This window comes from Bos mutus, chromosome 6 (genome assembly GCF_027580195.1).
Source record: "Bos mutus isolate GX-2022 chromosome 6, NWIPB_WYAK_1.1, whole genome shotgun sequence".
Lineage (NCBI taxonomy): Eukaryota > Metazoa > Chordata > Mammalia > Artiodactyla > Bovidae > Bos > Bos mutus.
The window spans coordinates 70,422,894-70,444,141 of NC_091622.1; the positions used below are offsets into that span (position 1 = coordinate 70,422,894).

At 44.0% G+C, this 21,248-nt stretch overlaps 1 pseudogene; it reads left to right on the forward strand.

Moving 5' to 3' along the window:
* The first annotated feature begins 716 nt into the window (after nucleotides 1-716).
* Nucleotides 717-21,248, forward strand: part of LOC102288292 (mitochondrial-processing peptidase subunit beta-like) — a 57,389-nt pseudogene continuing 36,857 nt past the window's right edge.

Below are 21,248 nucleotides of genomic sequence, written 5' to 3' on the forward strand. Positions count from 1 at the left end.
CCTGGAGTGAACACAGTGCAGGAAAAGCCTTCCCACCCGAGCCTGCCTTGGTTTTTTCCATTTTCCCCTGAGCAGGACAAAAAAAAAAAGAACAATGGAAACTCCCCATTTGTGCCGGTGGAGAGAGAGAGCTATGAATGAAACCCTTCTTTAGTGCTCACAAATCATTCACTCTGCCGTCATCAGAAAACCCAGAGGAGTAAAGAAGGCAGACGCGGCTCCTGTGGCCACCCTGAAGCCAAGGGGCCTCCGGAGCAACAGAGAGGATGTGCTCGCCTCTCCTTCCATGGAACCAGCCCCAGCCATGAAAGCCAAGCAGCCTCTGCTCCACTACGCACGCTGTTTTGCACAGGGATTTGGAAGCAGTACTCCACTTTCCTGGACTGATAGAGCAGGCAGCTGCCTGACATGTATGGTTTGACAGCAGCTAGACATGACTTCCTTCCTCAAAATAGCTCCCTATGCCTGAATTTCCCCCATTAACATAATACCCTTGAGTCTCACAGAATTGTCCTTTAAGAGAATCGTGACAACAATGCAAACTCCCCTAGAAGGCCAATTGTCCACTCGACAGGGGTCAGCAAACTTTTTCTGAAAATGACCAGATGGTAGATATTTTAGGTTATGTGGACCACACGGTCTCCACTGCAACTGCAATATTAACTTCTGTAGAGGTAGTCCCATAGCAGCCCCAGATGGCATGTGAGTGAATGGGCATGGCTGTGTTCCAAGAAACTCCACCAAGCCTGTGGCAGGCTGGACTGGGCCCATTGCACATGACCCATCAGCCCTGCGCGAGGCTGTAAGTCAGTGACCTTACCATCTCTCTACCCCCAGAGCCTCTCACATGAGGCATGCAGAATGAAGAGATGCTGCAATGCTGTTTGTTGAAGTAGTTACCAGCTAACAACAGTCCAAGGGAGGCTGTTTGATAGCCAGCATTTCCAGAAGGAGCCTTGATATAGCAGGGAATATTCAGAGGGCTGAGAATTGAGGAGGGTAGGGCTCTAAAATGAAATTTGCCAACTTAGCAATTTTAACTAAACAGATCTGTTGGTTGTAGTCATAAATCTCCAGATTCCATACCTGGATGAGAGCATCACGGATCATGGTCCCCATCTGGGGACGAGCAGAAAGGAAAGATTGGGAGCAAAGGAATCAAATAAGAAACCCTGGGCACAGTCACTCTTTCCAACTTTGGCATTTTTGTTATATTCCTGCCTCAGGAATGATGTTTGCTTTTGTCATTCCAGACAATGAGCCAGAGTCCTGTTGTTCTGGCTTAGGTGAACCATAAAGCCCTTTGGAAACAGCTTAGTTCTTCTGTAAGCCAGGACTGCAAGGCAGCGTGCCACTGTCCTTCTTTCCTCCCTCTCTGCAGTTGCATCACTGTGGCAGTCACAGCACCCAAGATCAGTCTATTGACCTCTTTCAAGATGGCAGAAGTGATGACTGTGAAGGTGAGAAATGATTTCAGTAAAGGATAATTGCTGTCGTTTTCACTTGGCTGCTTTTTGGACTACCATATCGGTTTGGTAGAGCACAGAGCACTAAAGCCTGAGTTGTGTGTGCTCATTGCAGTTCCAGACTTTCAGGGACCTTGTGTCTGTCAGGATAGGTAAGGTTTGGCCGCAGTAACTTCAAAATTTCAGTTTCTTCACACAACCCACGTTTATTTCTCATGTTACATGTCCAACGTGGTTGTCAGGCAGGCTCTCATTAGTTGTTCAAGGACCCAGATACTCTTGGCTTCACCATCACATGTGTCTTCTTGATCATCTCATCAGGGGAAAGGGCATGGCATATTATGCCCCAGATTCTAAAGCCTCTGCCCAGAAGTGTCATAATCTGTCACATTTCATTGACTGAACAAGTCACATGCTACATGGAACTTCTAAGAGGGGGGTTAAGTGCAATCCTACCATATGCCTGGAAGGATGACACAGTAGTGAGTTAGCCTAATGACTACCAGAGGACCTGAATAAAGGGTTGAGGCATCAGCTTGCATGAGGAATCAAATATCCTCAGGGAAAGACACTTAGCTAGAAGCTGAGTACTGGTTCAGCTTCGGGAACGGGAGTTAATATGAATATTCCAGAGGCAGCACAGGAGAACAACGCTCATTAAGGAAAGGCAATTGCTGAAGGCCAAGTTGAAGTTGAAGCCTGAGGACTGAAGCAGGTATTAAAGATAACTGAGGCTCCACAGTGGGAGAACCGTCAGACTGCCTTCTTCCAGGAAGAAGCAGCCTTTAAAAGAAAAAAAGCCTGAGATAAATGCAATGTGGATATCACTAGATTCAGTATAAAACCAAGGGTTAAGCACAGCAGTAGCTCTGAGAGTGGGTAAAACTACTGACGTGGAAAAGAGTTGACTTATTCTGATGCAGAAGGAAATGGAGCGGTGAGGAAGATGCTGGTATGTCTGCCCCATCCTGGTTTCCAAGTAAAGCCCTCCAGGCACTACAGTAGCCCTAGTGCCCAAGGTAAAACGAGCCAGGCCTGGGAGCAAGGCCAGCACAGTTGCGTAGATCGAGCACTGCACGTCTTGAGCTGCTGCCAGCCACACTGTGATTTATGTGAATGGAGTGTCCAGGAGCTGACAGTGAGCAACGTGAAGAATCCTGAGTGATAGCCCTGTCTCCACACCCTATAAAAGGCAAGATTTAGACCCCCGCTCTTCACTTCCCACAGCTCCTGCCCGCTTCAGCGTCATTTCCTGTTTCTGGCCTTGCCCTCACCCTTTGACTCTGACAGCAGAGCTAGCTGTTCTGGTTTCAATGGTCAGGGTTTACCAGTGCTTCCCTTACTTGTTCCCCAGAAGTGAGGTCACAGAGGGTGAATTCAAGGTCATGCAAAGTATGTCAGCCTAGAGCGAAGTAGAGGAAGTCCGCTGTTTGCAAGCATGTGGACATCCCCAAATCAGGAGAGGCAAGGATGAGCCTGGAATTCCCATGAGCAGAGGACGCAAGGAATTAGGTTTTTTGTTTCTGTTATTGTCAGTCTCCTGGTTCACTGAGGCTGGTGTGCAAGATAACAGAGGTATCTTCAGTGCCTACACAGTGCTCAGTATAAAGCAGGTCCTCATTAAATGTTGGTGGGAAAAAAATCATGAATACATATATTTAAAGAAAATTCAACCTTCTTCTTTCCATAGTCATAAGAATGAAGGGAATTTGACCACAAAACAAGCTACTGAAATGTGAAAAAGTCAACCAACTAAAGTAGAAGGAGAGAAGGTGGGTTTTTTTTTTCTCCTGTAGGAAAGCAAGGTACCATCTAGAACCGAATTGATGCTTGGGGATGGTGTCTTCTATATAAACCCTCACTTGTGAATTGGTCCTTACAATTTCAGTCCTAAGATGTTCAGGGGTGGAGTGAGTTTCAGTTCTTTAAATGCTTATAAAAACACCCAGGGTTAGTGCTGTGTCTGGTATTAGCACAAAACATTGAAGGTATTATCACCTTGAAAACTAGCACCAAACATCAACAGTGTTGCCATAACAATATTGAACAAATAGAAAATTGCTTTAGTCCTTGGTCATTTTGAGGGAAAGCAATGTATTTACATACTTCTCCTTAGAGAAGCACAAATATAGGTGATAATTGAACGTGCATGGGTGTGGAATAACCATTTTTCATGAAATCATGATGCTCAGCAAAATAAATACTGAGACTGAAGCCAAGTCAATCTTAGGCAAACATTTGCCTCTGAATGCACATGTGACCTCCCCTCCCATTGTCCTTCCCCATTTTACTTTCTGACAGAGACATGTGTTGAAATGTGGGCGTGGTGAAAACTTGACTCACATCAATAACGGTGAAAACTCAGCTCAGTATCAACAAGGCTCTGGCTTCATAAATATCTGTCCTCAAATAAACAGAAAATCCCATTTAGAAACAAAAAAAGAAAGTAGGGAAGATGGTAAAGGACAGGACAGAGGGTGAAATCTGACTTGATTTATTGGACGCTATTATCCAACAGCTTATTCTCTGCCAACATGTGTACTGGCCATCAAAAAACCCATGCTTAACGAAGATTTTCATCAACGCATTTGCATAATGCCTTATTTACATGCATAGAATTCCACATAGCATTGCTTCTGACCAAGGGACTCAGGTCTTAGAGAAAAAGATGTTGCATGGGGTTCACACCATGAAATTCCCTGGGCTCACCACATATCAGGGGCTTCCCTTGTGGCTCAAGTGGTAAAGAATCTGCCTGCAATGCGGGAGACCTAGGTTCGATCCCTGGGTTGAGAAGATCCCCTGGAGAAGGGAAAGGCTACTCACTCCGGTATTCTGGCCTAGAGAATTTCAGGGACTGTATAGTCCATGGGGTCACAAAGAGTCAGACACGACTCGACATTCATCATGTACCCCATCACCCAGAAGCAGCTGGCCTTGTAGAAGGCAGAATGGGCTGTGGAAGACTCAGTTACAGCCCAATTTGGGAGAATCACCTGAAGGTCAGAGTTCTAATTAATAGGATGCCACATATGCTTTGCGGAGAAGGCAATGGCAACCCACTCCAGTACTCCTGCCTGGAAAATCCCATGGATGGAGGAGCCTGGTAGGCTGCAGTCCATGGGGTCGCTGAAGGTGGGACAAGACTGAGCGACTTCACTTTCACTTTTCACTTTCATGCATTGGAGAAGGAAATGGCAACCCACTCCAGTGTTCTTGCCTGGAGAATCCCAGGGACGGGGGAGCCTGGTGGGCTGCCGTTTATGGGGTCGTACAGAGTCGGACACGACTGAAGTGACTTAGCTGCAGCAGCACATATGCTTTGAATCACTTGCCAATACATTTCTCCCAAAGCCATAGGTCCAGGATCAAGGGTAAAAGTGGGAGTGGCTTTTCTCACTATGTCACCGAATATCCACTCACAGCATATTTGCTTTCCGTGCCTGCAACTCTGGGCTCTTCTGTCTCTGAGGTCCAATTTCATACGGAGAAAAACTTCTGTCAGGTGACATGGAACTGCTGCACTGATGTGAAAGCCGTGACTGCCAACCGGTGCTCCCCTTCCTGCTGAACTTGCTAGGGGAGAAGGGGTTTCTGTACTGGTGGATCCTCATTATGTACTGAGGGACATCAGTTTCCTATTATACAAGACCGTTCTCTAGAACTAAGGGATTCTCTAGGGTATTACATAGTACATCAGCTAGAATCTGATTTTGGAAGTGGCTGTTTTATGTACGTGCATGCTAAGTAGCTTCAGTTGTGTCTGACTCTTTGCAACCCTATGGACTGTAGCCCACCAGGCTCCTCTGTCCATGGGATTCTTTAGGTCAGAATACTGGAGTGAGTTGCCATTTCCTTCTCCAGGGGATCTTCCTGACCCAGGGATCCAATCTGCATCTCTTATGTTTCCTACAGTGGCAGACAAGTCCTTTCCTTCTAGCGCCACCTGGGAAGTCCCTATTACATAGTTCATGCTAAGTTGCTTTAGTCGTGTCCAACTCTTTGCAACACTATGGACTGTAGCCTACCAGGTTCCTCTGTCCATGGGATTCTCCAGGCAAGAATACTAGAGTGGGTTGCCATTCCCTTCTCCAGGGGCTTCCCAACACAGGGATCAAACCTGGGTGTCTTACATCTCCTGCATTGGCAGGCAGGTTCTTTACCACTAGTGACACTTGGGAAAACCCACTACATAGTACACCCATGTCCATACTAAAAGGTAATGAACACGATATCATCTACAGCCAAACCAAGAAGCTATCATTTTTGTATGGAACTTTAAACATGTAGGACAAGTGTGTACCTTAGCTGAATAGCCAAGTGATCCGCGCTCCAAAACTACCTTTCTATGTCCCTTGGACTGCAAGGGGATCCAACCAGTCCATTCTGAAGGAGATCAGCCCTGGGATTTCTTTGGAAGGAATGATGCTAAAGCTGAAACTCCAGTACTTTGGCCACCTCATGCGAAGAGTTGACTTATTGGAAAAGACTCTGATGCTGGGAGAGATTGGGGGCAGGAGGAGAAGGGGATGACAGAGGATGAGATGGCTGGATGGCATCACTGACTCGATGGATGTGAGTCTGGGTGAACTCCGGGAGTTGGTGATGGACAGGGAAGCCTGGCGTGCTGTGATTCATGGGGTGGCAAAGAGTCGGACAGGACTGAGTCACTGAACTGAGCTGAGCTGAACTGATGTTCCGCTCAGTGATGTGAGGACTGACCCCTCTCTTTTGACAGTTGGCTCCTGGTTGTGCTCTGCCAGTAGGGGGCACTAGCGAGATACCAAAAGGCCTGCTGCTCTTAAGAACTTTGCCTCACAGGGACCCTTCACCTTGGCATTGACGAGGTCCATCCAGTGTCAGAGTTGCTTAAAACAGCTTCCTTTCACCCTCTTAGGAGTACAGGCATAACCAAGTCCCTTCCCTGGAGCATCTAGGTTTTGATAATCCCACCTCCTCCTCTGTTTCCTCAGCCCCGAGAGCAGTTGCTACTCTCACCGGTAATGATGTTGATTACCTCGGTTGTCCCCTTTTTGCTCCCTCAGCCCTCTCACACCTGTGTGATCAATTCTCCATCTTCAATTCTTTCTGTTGAAATTTCAAATGTGGTTTTTGTTTTCCTGCATAGACCCTGACTGATATCCAGCCTTAGAATGACGTTCAAGATTAGGCAGCATTTCAGTTATTATCCATTTTTTCAGAAAGATTCATTGGAACACTCAATCACAAAAAAGGGGGGGGGTTTAAGTAATTTAATATGGAATTAGTATTTTTCAAGACTACTATCCAAATAGGAATGGGGAGATTCCTGTGAATTCCTGTTGGAAAACAAATTCATTTTATTAAAAGGTTTTCCTCTTTGTATTTGGAGATTAAAGAAATGATAGAATTTATAATTCCATTAAACAAACAATTTCACTTATTTTTGATAAATTGCACTACGTGTGGTTTAATTGCTGTGTCCAGAATAGCATTTCACATCTGTGGCCCCAAAAGCTGTTATTGCTGTGGACCTGCGGGACAAAGAAATAGAGCCCTCCTGTGGCCAATTTAAGTACTACAACCCCTTGCAGTTCAACGTTGATAGTATTAACATCTTGATCTTTCGTATTAACATTTCTGATCTTTGAACAGAAAAATATCATACAAATCCTGCCCTGCATTTCTAAGAAACAGAATAGAAGCTTACTATCCATAGAAATAATACCTGTGCTTCTTGGCACTACACAAATATAAAACATAAACTGTGTAATCAAGGCCATATTAAATGCCCAATTTTTGAAGGCGTAGGTAGAGGGAGTGAGAACAGGTCTGGGAACAAAAGAGCTACTTAGACCCTGTACGTGGCAGAGGTCTTAACACAAACACAGTGATTTACTTCGAAATTGGTTATACACACAAGTAAGTCTCCTGGGCACCACAGAGAAGAAAACTCAATAAATGCTGCAAGAGTTTTTGATGTGCAGATGCAATGAAATATGTACATTATTATCTTTTGTGGCAGAGACAAGGGAGCCCAGTGAAGAGGAGTGGTAGAGACCTCTCAGGGCAAGCCGGAGAGAGATGGAACATGGAAGGGGGGAGCATTTATGCTTTGCAGTTGGATGGCACTGGGTTCTAATGGCATTTTAGCACATCTCTTGCCTGGAAAATCCCATGGATGGAGGAGCCTGGTGGGCTGCAGCCCATGGTGTCGCAAAGAGTTGGACACAACTGAGTGACTTCACTTTCACTTTTCACTTTCATGCGTTGAAGGAAATGGCCACCCACTCCAGTGTTCTTGCCTGGAGAATCCCAGGGACAGGGGAGCCTGGTGGGCTGCCGTCTACGGGGTCGCACAGAGTCGGACACGACTGACGCGACTTAGCAGCAGCAGCAGCAGCAGCTGTGTGACTTAGGGCAAGTTGTCCAACCTCTCTGATTCTCAGTTTCCCATCTGTAAAGTGGATGTAACAATATCTGCTTCAAGACAATGTATAGTGTCATGGGGCAGGGAATATGTTTCTGAGCCAAGCTCCCAGGCTTGAAATCCTGACCCTGCCACTTATAGTGTGACTTTAGGCAAGTTATTTAACCTCTCTGTGCCTAATCTATAAAACAGGACGAAGTAGTACTGACCTTGCAGGGTTTTTTGAAGATTAAATGACTCAATATACACAAAACACTTAGATCAGGCATCGTGGATGAATTTTCCAGTGTTACTACTATTTAAAGTACCTTAGGATGCCTTCCACATGTTAAACAGTAAGTGTTAGCCTTATTATTTGCTGTAAGTCATCATGGACAATTTACTTGTTATCTATTCCTTATCTGCTTCTTTCTCTATTAAGTAGAGTCAAGTGAAATTGCCATTTTTATAGGTGAAGAATACTTGAATGCAATATTTTCTTGGTTTGATGGAATACAGACCAGCGCTTATCACCAGGTCACACTCAGGGTTATTGGCAAGAGCTTAAGATGAAGGAATAAAGTAGGGCTTTCTGTCCACATTTATGCCACTGAGCCCAGAAGCCCCTTCCCTGCCTGTGATGACAAATCCCTTGAGCAGAATTAGTGGGGCTTTGTCCCCCCCAGTTCCTCTGCTAGTGCAGGAAAGGAGGAGAAGGAAGTGATGATTGGGGTATCTGTACCAATCTTACAGTCTGGCAAGGAAAACAGAATCCACCCCAGGTAGTTTTTATAGAGGGTACTTAATATGGAGAACTAGTTACAAAGGTGTCAGAAAAGTTTAAAAGCCACATAGGAGACATTGAAGCAACCCAGAGATGAGCAACAGTGGGGAGTAGCTACCACTTTGACTGCTGGAGGGGAAAAGGGCAGAGGGGGCATCAGAGCCAGAGCAGGGCCCCTGGCAAGAGAGGGAGCCATGAAGAGCTGCCCGGCCACTCCTAGAGCTGCCCCCACAAGCAGAGAGGGGGAGGGAGGTATCTCTTCCTTCTGCTCCCTGGTCTCTGGCCAGTGCCTCCCTTGGGCTGAGCTCGTCCTTCTCTGTTGGCAAAGGGGCATGGGGTTTGCAGGCATTAGCTCCTTGAATACAGAGAAGAGCAGGGTAAAAAAGAAATGGACTTGCCAGCAAAGAGGCAAATGCCTGTCTGGAGAAGCAGAAGTTGAAAGGAAGAAGGGGAAAGACTGGAAGGTGGCGGCAGCAGAACATAAAGTCCAGCCTCCTGTTTCTGGCGCTTCAGCATCTTCTCAATCCAGTGGAGGTAGAATCCAGACACTTCGCTACTTTAGCCAGGCCCTTTCAAATAAAAACTGCAGGAACCACCAGAATCCGTCTCAGGCGACTTGATAAGATGGGGAGGGGTACAGGCAACTGGGCAGGAGCCTTCTGGTTGACTTATGACCTCTAGGCAGAGAGGTTTAAAGACCTGCACTGCATATTCTTGGCCTCCACCCTTTTCTCCTGATGCCAAGTCCAGCGGCCAGGGAAACAGACTTCAGGAGGAGAAGCCTCACCTTGGAAGTTGTCTCCTCTAAAAGTACAGAAATCAGACAACAGGATGCGATGTGGGTAGCCTGGATTGAATACTAGAACAGAAAGGGGCACTCATGGAGAAACTGGGTAAAGTCTTTATTTAGTCAATAGGATTGTTAATTTCTTAGTTTTGACAAATGTACTATGAGTGGGCTTCCCAGGGGCGCTAGAAATAAAGAACCCGCCTGCTAATGCAGGAGACATAAGAGACATGGATTCCATCCCTGGGCCAGGAAGAGCCCCTGGAGGAGGACATGGCAACCCACTCCAGTATTCTTGCCTGGAGAATCCCATGGACAGAGGAGCCTGGCAGGATACAATCATAGGGTCGCAAAGAGTTGGACATGGCTGAAGCCACTTAGCACACATGTACACGCTATGAATATGTTAGATATTAACACATTATGGACTGGGCAGGGTTGGGGGGAGGGGTTAGCAGAAACTAATACCTGCGTCTGGCAATTTGTTATGTAAGTAAACGTTGAAGTGTCCCCAGTCGGTAATGTTCTGGAAACAAAAGATGTATTTATAATATGTAACGTTCTGTACTATTTTCTCTTCTGTAGATCTAAATTTATTTTAAAAGAAAGCCCACAAGATTTCTGTGACCTCCTCCAGAAAGACTTCTTCCTTTAGCTTCAGTGGGCAGCTTCAGCTGACACAGCACCACTGAAGCACCACCAAGGAGAAGATGCTTCCCCCACAAACCCACAAAACACCAGTAAACACATTCAGGAGAGTGTCAGGAAGCTCATATCCAGAAAGACTTCTGCAGGATTTTTCATACTAGTAAAAAGCATGAATGCATAACAGTATCCTAAGTACAAGGAGCACGGTTAACTCGTGTTGTGACCACAGCCACGCTGTCATTCTCATTGATGGGGTTTGTGTTATACCCCCTTTGGTTAAGCCAATGAACTGGGTGATGTTCAAACTTAATGGACAAAGTTCATGCTCCGAGTGTGTGTTAGTCAGTGGTGTTCAACTCTTTGCAACCCCATGGACTGTAGCCTGCCAGACTCTTCTGTCCATGGGACTCTCCAGGCAAGAATACTGGAGTGAGTTGCCATTCCCTTCTCCATTCATGCTCTAAAGAAGTTCTTAACCCAAACCCAGTCATGGTACTGGGTTATCTACAAATGAATTGACCTTGTATAGACACATTCATCTTTTAAAGTCACTTGAATAACTTTTAGAAAAAGCAGAGCATAGCTATACACACATACATACACACATGACCAGTTTAGGAAGCAATCTGACTCAATAGCACAGAAGCGTGAATTGATTTTTTTTTTCCAGCTTTTTTCCCATTGTCTTCTATCAAAGTCCCCGTTTTCCCACTGGGTGGTGGCTCCCTTTAAGGCATCTCAGTCAAATCCTATAACTTTTAATTCACTTTTGGTAATTATAACAGTCTCATTCTAGTTACCAAGACTTAGTTCTGTTCATTTTAAATTTTCAATGTTGTATATTTAATTCAAAGTGGCCCCTCCCAACATAGGTGGCTGCGGCTAGTTCTGATGGGGTCTTTCCCCCTCTGTCCTCTTTCTGATAGTTACTCCTCTGACATTGATCTGAGGGTGGGGACTGGGGAAAGTCTCCCTTTGGGACTGGTTATGATAAAATATATTTAGCCTCTTTCCTGTAAACTCCTGGCCACTAATCTATCTTGTAAACTGTATACTTCATTGTGGTTGCAGATGGAAACTCTAACAGTATCTAATAAAGAGACACTTGATTCCATTGACTTCTGATCCATGAGTACTAGCCCCAAATCTGCATCCCCTGATAGAATGTACTTCTTTGGTCATCACTCTGGCACTTCCTGGCAAGCCTGGGGCCCTGGATCTGATACACAGTCTGCAGCCCTAATCCACAGGCTCAGTACATCTTCTGGGCCCCTCAGAGACCAGCCAGGAGTGGTCTTTGGTCCTTCGTCTCTGTGTGGCTGTGCTCTGCTCAGGTCAGGTGTACTAGGTCAGGAAGCTTTGGCACTGCTAACCAGGACAGGGAAGGTCACCGCTTCTTACAGAACTCACAATTCTGTAATTAATTTGGGGGGTTTCTATCTCTGATCTTTGCAGACAAGATCCAGCCATGCTCATCCTCGTCCCCCTGCCCCCCAGAAGAAGGCAGAGATGAGGAAATGGCCTCTCTGTCTTGTGTACCACCTCGACCTCCAGCTTCCATCTCGCAACAGTATAGGACCTAACTCTGATTAGCATTGCTTGCCCCTGGAACTACAGACTGTAATACCAAGAATGATCTCTTATTGGTGCACTGGGACGACCCAGAGGGAGGGTATGAGGAGGGAGGAGGGAGGAGGGCTCACGATGGGGAACACAGGTATACCTGTAGCGGATTCATTTCGATATTTGGCAAAACTAATACAATATTGTAAAGTTTAAAAATAAAATAAAATTAAAAAAAATAAACTTGGCCCTAGAAAATTTGGAGGTTTCTCACACCATGAGACCATCTTCCCTGTGTGTAAGGTCCAGAGCAGAACAAGAGCTCAGTTACAACCTCCCCGCAGACCCCTGGGCACATACACATAAATACATTCCTACTGGAAGCAGCTGCCCAGTCCAGAGGACTCACCTCTACGGCTCCAAGGACGTATCCTTTGAGATGAACAGTGGATTTGCTATAGATCTGTCCCACCTTGACATTCCTTTGAACTTTGTGAATTCTTTTTTACTCTTTTAACACAGTACTGGCAGGGGACTTGAGAGGCAAAAATTATCAGGGACTGTTTCAAAGCTCCATCCATACAAAATCTGGAGGATGGGGGAGGTGCCTCCCCGTGGACCACTCTTCGAGGGAGAGCTGTCCATATCAAAGGAGCAAGTACTTGGCCAAACTTACCTCAAACCACAACTTCACACTGGCTGGCTGGAGTGTCCCCACAGGACTTACTTCCCTCCTGTCTCTATTCAAAGGCCACTTGTACTGATGATTTAACAATGAATATCTCCCTGCTGCGCGCTTCTGAGCTTAGACTGTGTTGAAAGGGCATCGCTGCCCACTTCTTTCCCTTTGTATTGCTCTTCCGAGGGATGTAACCAGGATGGAGAAACGGGAGTCAAGAGGTAGAAGGGTTCTAAGTAAATGTTTACAGCACTGCCTACATTTTGCTTTTAGAAGCATTGGCTGATGGCCTACTAAATGCCAAGTGTAAAGTAGGTACTGAGAGATGAAGATGAGGGAGGCGTGGTCCCTGAGTTCCCAGTGCTCAGAGGCTGGCAGGGGAGACAGCCAACTGTAAGTGCGAGGGTGACGTGTCTCCAGGGTCAAGGGGAGGGATTCATCTGTTCTGGGTGCCAAGGTAAGGTTACAGAGACGGACTGACCCAGGAGCTGGGTCTAGAAGGGTGAGAAGCTGAGGGTGGAGGTGGAGGGAGGCAGCAGCTAAACAAGGTCAGAGCTTGTGGCCTGCCTAGTGCTGGGCCTCTCAGCGGTGCCAGAGCCCCGAGTGCAGGCTTTGAGGGTGGTTTCCCTGGTAACCACACGGCAGTAGATCCTGAAGGATACCCCTGCTGTCTTGCGTCCAGGAGTGTGATAAAAACACTGCAGGACTTGGGAACAGAATTGCCCGCAGCAAGTCTTTGGTGGTAGTATTTTCACCAAGCACTTTCTCATATGCCATGGAGTCCGCTAAGCAGGCTACATGCTGCAAACCTCACTGAATCTTTACAACCACCCTGCGAGCTGGTATGATGCGCCTATACCCTATTTTGCAGAGGAGGAGATAGGTTTAGCAGTATCAATAATTCTTTTGAAAAAGCACATAGCAAATAAGCAACAGAGCGAGGTTTTGAGCTCGGGTGACTATGACTCCAAATCTCCTATTCTTAACCCCCTCTCCTTCCTAAGAGGAACTTAGGAATCTCCTTCCTAAGATTCAGAATGTTCACAATGGAGTCCCTCCATGTGCTGGGTTCAGGGTATTTAATACAGACCATGAGAGCCAGGGCTTGCCCTCGAGGAGTGTGCACCCTATGGAATGAAAAACAGGTGAGCAGCCAGTCGCAGCCCACAGTGGCAAGAGCTACGATATGTACCTACAGCCTTACAAAGTAAAAAGATGGGGCAGCCACCCAGCAGAGAGCTCCAGTGATGAGTCCATGTGTGTGATTTATCTCAGTTTTAGAGTCCAAATGGTACTTTAGTGTCTCCAGTTCCGTTCAGTTGCTCAGTCGTGTCCGACCCTTTGCAACCCCATGGACTGCAGCACCCAGGGATCGAACCCAAGTCTCTCTCATTGTAGGCAGATTCTTTACCAGCTGAGCCACAAGGAAAGCCCTTAGTGACTCCAGGACTCCGACTAATCAGGATCAGGTAATTTTACCCAATATCACACGAGGGATTAATCACCTTAGGCTTGGATAAGGAGTGTCTCTCCTAAGAAATAGGAAGATTAAAGTTTTTAATTTGGGAGAATAACAGGAACTTATCGCACATTGGCAAGAGGTCTCCAGGAAGGAGATGTGGATTCCCTTAAGGGAGAGCTCCCACTTTACCAGGCTCCCCCATCTCTATTCCTCTTGTAGTTTGCTACTCTGGTCCCTGCTGTAAATAACTTTTAAAAGACAGTCAGGGCTAATGTTCATTGCAGCACTGTTTATAATAGCCAGGACATGGAAGCAACCTAGATGTCCATCAGCAGATGAATGGATAAGACAGCTGTGGTACATATACACAATGGAGTATTACTCAGCCATTAAAAAGAATATATTTGAATCAGTTCTAATGAGGTGGATGAAACTGGAGCCTATTATACAGAGTGAAGTAAGCCAGAAAAAAAAACACCAATACAGTATGCTAACGCATATATATGGAATTTAGAAAGATGGTAACGATAACCCTGTATGCGAGACAGCAAAAGAGACACAGATGTATAGAACAGTCTTTTGGACTCTGTGGGAGAGGGAGAGGGTTGGATGATTTGGGAGAATGGCATTGAAACACGTATAATATCATATATGAAACGAATTGCCAGTCCAGGTTCGATGCAGGATACAGGATGCTTGGGGCTGGTGCACTGGGATGACCCAGAGGCATGGTATGAGGAGGGAGGTGGGAGGGGGGTTCAGGATGGGGAGCACGTGTATACCTGTGGTGGATTCATGTTGATGTATGGCAAAACCAATACAATATTGTAAAGTAATTAGCATCTAATTAAAATAAATAAATTTATATTAAAAAAATAAAGACAGTGAGGGCTGATTAAGACTGTAGTATAAGAGAAAAACAGTTATGTTCCACCTTGTAAAGTTAACTAGACAGAGCAGGGAATCTGATATTGAAAGGCAGATGTAGCCTGTCATCAGAGCTTCATTCACCTTTAAATTCAAGATTTTGCCCTCAAATCAGGATTTTTATTATCTTGTCAAGATCTTACCTAGAGCTGTTAGTTTTGTTTGGTTCAGCTATTTTAGGATAGAATGCTTTACTGAGCTTTATTGAGTGCAGAAGAAAGGTGAGAGTTACAAGAAAAAAAGCCTCACTCTTGAATCTTAGAAAACCTCATTCATTCAACAGATTCAGAATGTTCATAATGGAGTCCCTCCATGTGCTGGGTTCAGGGTATACAATACAGACCATGAGACCCAGTGCTTGCCCTCGAGGAGTGTGCACCCTATGGAATGAAAAACAGTTGAGCAGCCAATCGCAGCCCACAGTGACAAGAGCTATGATATGTACATATAGCCTTAAAAAGTAAAAAGATGGGGCAGCCACCCAGCAGAGAATGAAGTTGAAGAAAAGTCATAGAAGGCTGCTTGGAAGTGGTGAAATCTGAGTCTTGAATGATCAATCTTCAGGAGCATTTAACTCATGTTTTAAAGTCAAATCCTCACTTAAAACCAATAAACCAAATCATGAGGCCGTGCACTCACTGGACAATAAAAACGTATGCAATATTGACAGCCCACCATCCGTATTGTGGGAAAATTCACTTCCAAAGCAAAGATCAAAAGGAACAATCAATACAGCAGAACACACAATAAAATCTACCCTCATACTAGCTGATGAACAAAGCTTAAAATTAGTGATCTTTTCTAGGACAGCAGTAATTTCAAAGTTAGACGCTAGGTGGTGATCTTAGCACAGTTTGCTGTCCTTGACATTGCCTGGAGAGAGCCAGTTAGGGAAGGTTCACCCTTTCTAGGAAAAACAAAACTCTGAATACAGCCATCATGAAAGTGAGTTGATTGAAGGGGATAATAGCTTTCATGGTATCTTTTCCCTATAACAAACAATATATATCTTTGGTTTACAGCAAATGTTTTCTTGTAGACAGTCACATCTACAGTGATGAGGACCAGTGGAAGGACACTCTCCCAGGTCCCTTCAGCCCAGTTGTTTTATAAAGGTAGCGATGCCTTTGGACAATGGAGTCGGGAGTTCATATTCAAGAGTCTCCCCAAGCAACCTTAACCTTGCACTCAACTTCATAGTCTCTAAGGAGAGGCTTGCAACCTGGAAGAAATTGTTAAAAAAAGTCAACACCCAAATCACTAGATCTGAGCCTTGGTACAGAATGCCTGCCTCCCTCTCTGTTAATAGAAGAATGCTATACTAGAGGATTAGAGGTACTATGGAAAGCACGTTAAGCTCCTTGAATTAAAGGAATTATGAGAATACCAGATGTTAGCAATAAGTCTCAAAGGTGACAAAGATAAGGGGAAACCTTAACTCTTAGAGCCATAAAATAGCAAGAAGTTGATATCACAGGCAAAAAAGAAAAATGAAGGAAATAGTTACAACTGAAAGTATTTTAGGTAAACAGGTAAATTATGGGGGAGAGGAATGTAGATTTCATTTATTATATGCAAAAGGAGTGGAAAAAATTTTTGAGATTGAACACCAGAAGTCAGCAAGACCCTAGGCAGAGAATAAAAAAGGAAAAAAAAATGATTTATTGTTGATAATATTATAAGCAAGCAGGTTATTTATATCTGGTTTCCAAGCACTGACCTAAGAACTTGACCCATGCTAAGGGTTCACTGGTCTATGCGGAAAAGAGGAAAGAAGGACACTGTAAAAATATTTCAAGAAGTTAAACATGTTAAATTCTTTAAAATTTGCTTTTATCCTTAGATTAGATTTCTACCCTTCTAAAATTGAAGAAAAGCCTTCCTTCTGTGAAGTGGTCACCATAGAGCTGTTTGTGGGTCATTTTGCTGTTTTGTTGTGAGTCCTGACACCTCCAATCCGTGGCACCATTGTGTGGGTCCTGAAATGTGTTTTTTGGAGACTGACACTGGTGTAAGGAATCCAGAAGTCTGAAAACTACAGAATCAACAACCCATTTAAGAGAGCAATAGTCAGCCAGGTGTTAATCACTTACTCATTCAACAAGTTTTTGCTGAACCCCTCCCGTGGGCCAGGCCCTCGTGTTGGGTCATGGGTGGTGATCCATGAGCCAGACGAGACCCCATCCATCTCTGACACCATCATGCAGGGGTGGGTGAGGCATGAAGAGTCTGGTGGGAGGGGTCATATTTAGGATGGTGGCCTTTTAGTCAAGTAGTTGCACAGGGAAGAATTTTTAACATCTTACATAAAATTGAGCACTGTATTTCATTAAAGCTAGCTGGGAGTATTTCTTTCCTGTGACAGTAGGGTAAGTGAATGTTACTAGGGAGTTACTTAAGAAGTATCTCCATCTCCACTCTGAGAGTTGCCATGCTCTCTCTCCAATTCTGCCTGCTCCCTATGCAGAGTATGCCGTAAAGGAATCCGACTGAAGACAGAGGCCCAGAGGTTCTCAAACTGAGTATCCATATCTATCCTGAAAAGGTAGACTAGGTGGTATGGGCATGGACAAGATATTTCTCACCATGTCATGGCAAGAAGAAAAGTCTGTTTAAGGGATCCATGGCTACTCCCTTTCTGATATGTACAGGCGTCCCTGAAGGACTTTTTGAGACTCTTGGGAACATTGACTTATATTTGGAATTCATCCCAGCTACAGTCTGGGTCTCCAGTCCTCAATGGTCAAATCAGCAGGAGAATTTTCGATGGAGGAGATTGAAAGAGCCTGATAGTGAGTACGCTCGTTCCCATGGTGACATGCTGAGTACTTACTGCTCCTTAAAGACCAGCAACATGAATAATTTAAAGTATTTATTAAGGACTGCCTAGCCTAGAATATAGGGATCTGGGTTAAGAAAAAATTTAAAGCCTCTGCTTCTAGAACAAAAGTGATAAATAAAGATACCTAAAAGGAGGCTTAAAAGTAGTATTTAGAAGTGGTTTCCTTTATAGAAAAGTCAAAACATACAGAGATTGGCTATAAACATTTACATATCAGAGAATTGTTTCAATGCATTACCTTAAGCTTTACAAGGTTTTCAGGCCCTTTAGGGAAACGTTTCAGTTCAGGTACAACCTTACAAATTATTTTACTACCGCTTAGTTCCCTTAACTATGCACCTGTGGGTCTTACTTTACATTTTTAGTTCACTTGGAATTATTATATCTGCAGTATACCCCTCAGCCCAAATATATCTGGCCAGTTTGGGCCCCTTCAAACCAGTGTGGCTGCCAGCACCATGGGTGGTGGATGGTGAGTGCCCTCTCCATTGCACGGCATCTGCAGACTTGGTCCAGAGGTGTCTTTCCTGTATTTCTCGACACTCTGGCTTGATCTCATAGGTTCACTTTGCACACATCTTTATTCCCAACTGTGAAGAAACCACGATGCTTCAGGCACATGACTAGGTAAACAGGATTCCCACCCTGCTCATCCACCTCTGGCCACCTGGTCTCTGCACTGCTCTTCTGGCTGGGGTTTTCCATGGATAGAAGAAATGTGTGCTCAGTCATGTCTGACTCTCAGCAGCCCCATGAACTGTAGCCCGCCAGGCTCCTCTGTCCATGGAATTTTCCAAGTAAGAATACTGGAATGGGTTGCCATTCCCTTCTCCAGGGCTCTTTCTGACCCGAGGACTGAACCCACATCTATTGCATCTCATGCATTGGCAAGCAGATTTTTACCATCTGCATCACCTGGGAAGCCCATGGATAGATCTCCCGCAAATACCCCTCTTTCAATGATCTCTCCAACAGGCAACTTTCTTGAGGCCAGCCTTGTATGATAAGGCCTTGGATCACCCTCTTTGAGGACCACCCTTGAGACAGCCTCACCAGACACCAACTGGCTCAGCAGGAGGGCCTGGATCAGAGTCACCTTCCCCTTTCATTGCTTCCTGACTCCCTCCCTCCCTCCCTTCTTTTGTAAATTCCACATTAGATCTCAAATCCAAATCCTCAGCTCATGATGTCTCATCACCATCTATCTATGCAAGGCTTGTTTCCATACCTTTCTGGTATGTACAAAATTATGTATTTCCTGTGGAAAAAAAAATACTGTTGTCTCCTATGCAGGTATTTTCAATGTACACAAAGTTGTGTACACAAATTCAACGTACATGCATATTTGTGTATTCAACGTACACAAATCGTATTGCACTGTACACCTCAGTCTGTTTCTCGCTTTTTCTCTCAGCATTCTGATTCAAAGTTCTCTTTATGTTGCTAATCATATATAAAGCCTTGGCTAACCGCTGCTTACTCCCTAGAGAATATCCACTACAAGGGCTTCTCCATTCTCTTAGTGAGGGACCCCAGATGGCCTCTACCTGAAGGTGAGAAACAGTGAACATCTTCATATACATCCCCTTAAGGACCTTTGTCAGCAGGATGACAGGCTTTCCCAGCAGGATGGCTCAGTCATCAGATATACTAGCCTTAACTTGACCAAATAGAGCAGGCGGCTAGCCAACCTGATCATGCCAGTCTACAGGGCCACCAGCAGGGAATAAAGATCTTTACATCCCCACCTCTCCACAACACTCAGTGTGAGATCATGCGGGATCTGATTTGAGTAAAGTGAGAGATTTTGTTTTAATTTCCATTTTTTTGGAAACCTCAGTGACTCTACCACCTCATCACAGACTGGATATCATTTTATGCTTTTTCTTCTTTATATAGCAAGTGTTTTTCCCTTTGATTGAGGTTTTTTTTTAATCTTCATTTATTTATTTTGGCTATTCTTGGGTCTTAGTTGCAGCTCTCAAGATCTTCATTGCAATATGTGGACTTCTTAGTTGCAATATATAGGATCTAGCTTCCCAACCAGGGATCCAATGTGGGTCCCTTGCATTGGGAGCACTAAGTCTTACCCACTGGACTATCAGTAAAGTCCCTGACTGAATTTCTATTAGAATTAACAAATTCCCTACCTGTTCTCCATCTCTTACCTTGGTCCATGGTTATTTTCATTGAACAGAAAAACTTATTCTTGGGGCAGTCAAATCCATCCATGGTTTGGTTTGTACTCATAGCTTGTATTTTGGGGATTTTGTTTAAGAATTTTATTCCCATTTCAGAGTCACAAAAATGTTCTCTGATGTATCTTCTATTAACTTTCTGTTTTGCCCTTCTTATATTTAGGTGTTAAACTAGCTAGAGTCCATACATGTATATGGTGTTAGACAGGAATGCAGCTCTGTCTCAGAGCCTCAAGTTGTGTTTCATTGGTCTATTTGTACTTTTATCAGATGTTTGCTGTTTTTATAACTATGACTTTGTGGTAAAGCGATCCTTCATTTCCCCACACTTTGCTCTTCTTTTTCAAAGTTGACTTGGTTACTCACGAATCCTTAAACTTCCTTATCAAATTTACATTGAATTATTGGATTTCTAAAAGGAAAATCTAGCTGGGATTTCATTGGGATCTCATTGAATTTATAGTTTTCTTTGCTGAGAATTGACATCTTTATTATAATAAGTTATCCCACTCAAGCGTATGGAACAACTATTCATTTACTCTTGTCATATTTATATATCTTAATAGAGTTTCATATTTTTTCCACTGAGACTCTAAGTATATGTTTCTGCATCAAATTGTTTCAGTAACTATTGCTTAATAGTATTTCCAAATTTCTAGTAAGTCTAGTTTCCTCTTGTTATCTTATTTTTTTCTCTTAAGAATGTTCCAAGCTAGTCCTTTTTTTTTTTTTTTTTTTAACTTACGTATTTAACACTCTCACTTCACTTTGGGGCTTCCCTGTTGGCTCAAACAATAAAGAATCTGCCTGCAATGCAGGATACCCAGATTCAATCCCTGGGTCAGGAAGATCCCCTGGAGAAGGGAATGGCAACGCATTCCAGTATTCTTGCCTGGAGAATCCCTTGAATAGAGGAACCTGGCAGAATACAGTCCATGGGACTGCAAAGAGTCAGACACAACTGAGCGACTAACACTTTCACTGTACACATTTATTTTTACAGCTTGATGAATATTCTGTAAGATGTATATTACATACTCGTATACCAGAGAGATCACTAAATGTTCTTTGATAAACTAATCCCTAGGTATTTTACCATTTTTGTTTTTGTTTTAAAGTGTATCCTAGTTTTTAAAATATTTTTAATAAATAGTTGCTACTGCTGTAGAGAAATGCTACTGATTTTTTTAAGTTGTATCTGACAAACTTCTTGAAATTTTATTCATTCTAATAGATGGTTGATTATTCTAATAGTTTTCTCTTAATATATAGATGATCTTGTCTATAGCAAATGACAATTATTTTGTTTCCCTCCAAATCCTTTGGCCTTTGATTCGATTTCTTTCCTTACAGTGCACTGCCCAGGACCTCCAATATTAAGTTAAGCAATAATAGTGAGACTGAGCATCCTGTGTTGTTCCTTGTCTTAGAAGGAATTCCTCTAGAATTTCTCTATCAAGCATAGTGTTTTCTGTAGATACTTAGCATATGACCTTTATAAAAT